Source organism: Opisthorchis viverrini (assembly GCF_000715545.1).
Source record: "Opisthorchis viverrini unplaced genomic scaffold opera_v5_213, whole genome shotgun sequence".
In the NCBI taxonomy this organism is placed as follows: Eukaryota; Metazoa; Platyhelminthes; class Trematoda; order Opisthorchiida; family Opisthorchiidae; genus Opisthorchis; species Opisthorchis viverrini.
In genome coordinates, this window is record NW_008751871.1 from 660,792 (window position 1) to 666,214 (window position 5,423).

Sequence of the window (5,423 nt, forward strand, 5' to 3'; positions counted from 1 at the left end):
AAGTTGTTTGGAAACTTCTCCAAGAGTACTCAAACCCAGGAGAGGATAAGAATCCAGAATACATGCCGATTGCAGGTCGAGGAGGAAAGTTGCGTTAACAAAAAATTTGCACACTGTGCATTTGCAAAAACTTTGGCTTGAGTCAGTCCAACTCCCTGAAAATCGTTCCTGACGGAAAGTTCCCTAGGTGAGCCCTCAAGAGTTTAAATTTCCCCTGAGATCACGCTCAACATTTTATTCGGTTTTGGTCGTGGTTGAGCCTACTGACGTTTTCAGAAACCAAAGGTAACTGCATGATTTATGTTTTTGTACTGCAGATAAATACTACTTGTTTTACGTCGGGAGAGTTCTGAGAGAAATCGCAGATCTCTCATCATTTTTTATCTTTTGTTCTCCAAGAAGTTAATATGCTCATGCATATATTCTTTTTTTTGTAGTATAAACCGAACACATGACGTTATAGACAATGAATTTCGATCACGAAGTAGAGATTATCTGTTCAGTTGATTAACATCTCAATAAATCAGACTAAATATGACGACACAATAGTGAAAAGAAAGGTGTTCAAACTTGTGACTTATCTGATAGAACACCTAAAAGCTGCAAGTGTTCAACGCTGGACAAAAAGCTGATGTATCCTCAATATTTTTCATATAACCCATATTTTTCAATTACGTTAATAGTCAATAAACCCGGGTTTTGCTAAGAAAATAATATTTGGAGCTTTACCGCAAAAGCTTCACCCGAAAAACTACATGAGTCGCCATTTTCTTATTCAGTTAGTTGTCGCAGCTCACGATTTTTCATACACATGTGATTTTGCACTCAAACACTCGGATGAGGGGTAGCTGAATGAAAGGTCTCAGCTGCAAGAAAATATAAATGTTCTCACTAGAAGAACACCGTAAACGAGACAGTCGCCTCACTTGAGCAGTGAGGTGCAAACTGAAGTATGTGCAACCTTATCAAGTTTTGGAATTCAAAAAGTATCGCTGATTTATTGAATAAAAACAAGGAGAGGTTCTTTTCTGTCCTCAGTATCAGTCAGCCTGACGTGTGAGGTAGACTTTATCGAAGACGCCGTCTTCCAAAATGGTTACCAAAAATGCTGAAAATGTTATTCATATAACCAACATTACAACAAATAACTGTTCAGTCAGCCACCGTTGGTTGTTGTCATACAGCTCTGCTCAGTAAGCAAACAGTACCTAAAGTGAAATTGTGAAGAGCTATTTATCTACATGAAGAGCTAGTAATATTGCCGTCTTGCGTCCTTATGACTTCTTCAAATGTGTGAGTAATCGCTTCGTTTGCTTGTTCAGTGATTTAAAAGCTGATAGAGTTCGCAAACGAGCGTTATTCTTGGTCAAATTACTATTTCTTAGGTATTTGCTATCAATCTTTTTCGTGTAGATGCTTCACTACCACTGCAAGTTTAGATTCTGTCTTCAAAAATCAGTGCGTTGGATGAAGAATAAAATTTTTACTGTTCTATGTTTACGTTGTCCTTTCATCGTAGCTTCGTGCCCTTTGGTTTAATTCTGCGGAAAATGCAGATATCTAGCTGTATGTAACACGGAGCCCAAGTGAAAACGAGTAACCTCAACATGGTGTTCAATAATCTAGTCACAATCGATTTTTTTCAAAATGTGGTTACCCATGGATGGATTGTCTAGATAGGTGACCGTATTCGTGATTAATGAGGCTCATGGAAGTCCGTTTATAATTTTTATTCACATTTGTTAGCGACTTATCTTTCAGGCTATTAACATCCCAGCAAGCACTTCATGAAGAATCTACCTTAGTCACCTTTAAACCTGATTTTAGAATTTATTGAGCGAACATAAAAACAAAGGCTCTTGTTTAGAATTACGCTGTTCGTCGAGCTGATGAAAATATAATGCTCCTTCTTTTGATGCACTGATACGCGACGCATTCTGAAGCTGCGCACAAGTTGAGAAAAGCTGGAAAAATGAGCCCAACACACTGCGTAAATTACCCTATTGTCAAGATCGAGGTAGTAGACCAGAAATACGATCCGCGGTACCGTTTACCAGTGTGCAACTGTAACCCTGTGCTTGGTCACGCCGGAATGCCAAGTTGGCGACGTTTGAGGAATTAGTTACTTCAGTGATGACCGGTTGACAACAAGTGAAACGGATTTTTATGTTCTTTCACGAACGGAATCTGGGTTATTGCATGCGCTCAGGAGTCGAAGAGAAACAGCGTTGTGTGTTTACGTAAGTCCGTGTTTGTGTTTGTGCTTTGAAGACCGAAATGGATGGCGAACGGATAAAACTCGAAAAGAAAACTCACCATATGCAAATGTATAAACGTTTTCGAACAGCACCGCTGATGAGTTGTTACCTCCAGGATTAAACGAAAAAACCTTTAGTATTCTAAACTTATTGCAAATCTTGTTGAAATATGGTAATTTATTGGAAGGGTTTCATTGGATTTTAGGTGAAAAGTGAGAGTCATTTCTAGCAGTGTGTGAGCACTTCACCAATAGCAACTGGAACCACTCAAAGACAAAGACGAGTACTATGACACATCTAGGATGCTGTAAATGGTTCATGTTTTGCTTCCTATCAATGGAGTTTTTAAGTGTGGACACGTTAAAAAAACTAACACTTTTTATCCCAAATGTTGAATGACCTGGTCTTTCTAGATTGTTTCCTCTAACCCTGGGAATCGTTGGGCCTGGGCACTCGATTGATAAAAGGCACCGTCCTCGAAATTTATATCTCACTGTGACTTATTTAGTTGGCAAAGGTTTCTTCAGACACTCGCCCTTGGTTAGCAAATAACTCTTAGCGGAAGCGAACAAAAGCTTGGTATTCAAGCACACTCGCGTAATCCGTTATGTAGTATGCATTTTCATTGAGACAGCTATGAGTTTACCTCAGCTTAAGTCGTAAGAATGTAGGTTAATTGGAAGTTGCGCGGTGTGCATTTTAAGCTATGATTTCGGTCTAGAAAAACCAAAAACCTGACGTGGTATTTTAAAATTCAATGGAATTTCAGCTGCCGACGTTTGCTGTCAGCTGGCAATAAGTTTCACACCGTGTGCACTACTCATAAGGTTGTTGAAGAATTTTCAACAGCCTGCGGGCGATTTCGTTCCCCTTGAATTACAGTCCTCCTAGTTGTTTCACACCTGTGCACTACTCATAAGGTTGTTGAAGAATTTTCAACAGCCTGCGGGCGATTTCGTTCCCCTTGAATTACAGTCCTCCTAGTTTCCGTCAAGATTATGTCTACTTGAACCTAAATTGGACAGAGCTCGACAATTACACCCATTTGCATAAGAACCTCTTAAATGAGTGGCTCAGCCGGGGTTCAAGAGATTTTCTCACCAGAACCAAATTGTTATGCAAATCAGTCTATTTATTGAAGTTTTCGTCTGACCAGGATACACGTACAGAAATTCTTCAGATTGAGTAGGGAACGCGCACGCGCTTGTATGTAGAGCACAGAGGACTATTTAAACTTGTTCCTCAAACAAAGCAAGTGTGACAACTTAAGTGATCCGCAACAATAAAAGTCTCCTCTCTTGTAAAACGAAAACATCATCATAGCCCAACTGAAAAGTAAAGCTAAATGATTCAAGCTTCCGCTCGCAATACCATAAGTTAGGTTATAGTCAGTTGTCAGCTTTACCATGAACTACCGATTTCCTACGCAACGCCACCAATTCACAACAAATTTATCTGTTTGAATTCCATTCAGGTGATCATTTAAAATATGTTCTTTTCTGCAGGTTGGCCCGTTCGTAAAATAGACTCTATATAGTTGCAAAATCGATTGTTAGGCTGAAATCAGTTGTCAACCCTATTTTTGGGTGTCTCAAGCCAAGTGCACCCTGGAAGGCGAACGGCACCAAAGGCGCTCAAAATTTTTAGTCCATGTTTCATTCCCTTCCACCTTTAGATTTTCGCCACTACAAATTAGACATGGAAACAGAGCTCCTCTCGGCATGCATAGCACCTGGGCAAGCCATCGTATCTGACAATCCTGGAGGCATTACTTAAGGGAACTTCTCCAGCCCCATTGTTCCATTTCCAATTTTTTGGTTTCAGCCTTTTCCCACTATAGTAATGAGAAGCCGGTGATCCAAGACCCGAAAATGTCTCACGTCCTTCGCAAGAAGTTGACATGTCTTCCAATCGTACAGCAGTCTAATATACGCAACCTTGATTACCCAGTGAAATGACATTTTGATATCACATGTGGCGCAGATCGCAAATGCAATCCAGAACTTTTGTGATTCCTGCACTGACTTCGCCTGTCACCCTACAGTCAGAGCCACAGGGACTTCTGAGATATGTGTAAAGCTCTAAAACCTCAAGTGTAACTCCGTGAGTTCTCAGTGCAATAGTCAAAAGCTGTAGGTCCTTTAGCATGAATTTGCACTTTGTTAGTACGAAGTACATTCTAAGAGACTGGATGATCTTGGCCAACCTTCGGAGTGCTTCTCATGCTTCTTTGTGCTTCTTGTTCTGTTCGAAAATGAAAAAAAGTTATTTTATAATTTGAAGTCCACAAGTAATTTGCTGGGAGAGATCTAAATACTATGATTTTGGAGACCTTCCAATGTTCGCCCCATTAACTCATCAATGACAACAATTGACAAAAATGGAGAGAAGGGACATCGCTGCAGGACATCATTGCTTGTAAGAAAGCTTTGGTAGCGTTTCGACGCACTCTCACGCGCCCACAAGAACGTTAATATAAACAGCGCGTGATATTCATGAACTATTATGGCACGCTATATTGCGCGAGAATGTTGAGAGAATATCTAACCAGCAGACAAAACTGAACACGCTCCTAAAATTGGAAAATACCAATTTATAACGTTACTCTAAAATTTGAGGGAATGTGATGATGAGGTCGGCACAGATCCTTCCCGGGCCGAATCCTCTTGGGTCCTTACTTCACAAGTTCTCATAAGACACTGCATAATTATCGCCTCAGGGTCTAGTTACAACCGGAGTCAAGCAGAGTATTTCTATGTAACTCCCGCACTCAGTACTAGCACGCGTTTTGAAAACTGGCTGTTCTGTCGACTCCCCATATTTGGTTATGGGACGGTCTTATTTGCCCACTTTGAGGCAACTAAGTTAAACGAGGGCCAACAAAGTAATTCACCTCCATCTTTGAGCAGAGCAGGTTAGGTTTCATCAAGACACACACTGGGTGAGGCTTACTTTGCTTACTACCGAAACCGTTGGAGGTAGTCTGGACGATGCCACGGTGTGACGATTTGTGGACCTCCATATCCAATTGAGCCATACTGTTGGATACTCAAACAGCGTGTCAAGTCGGATTGGTCCAAGGGTAGAATTCCGACTAACGACGTCTGGAGATCCTCAAGTTTGAGAGCCGGAACAAGTAAAACATGTCTATCCACCATCAGTGTT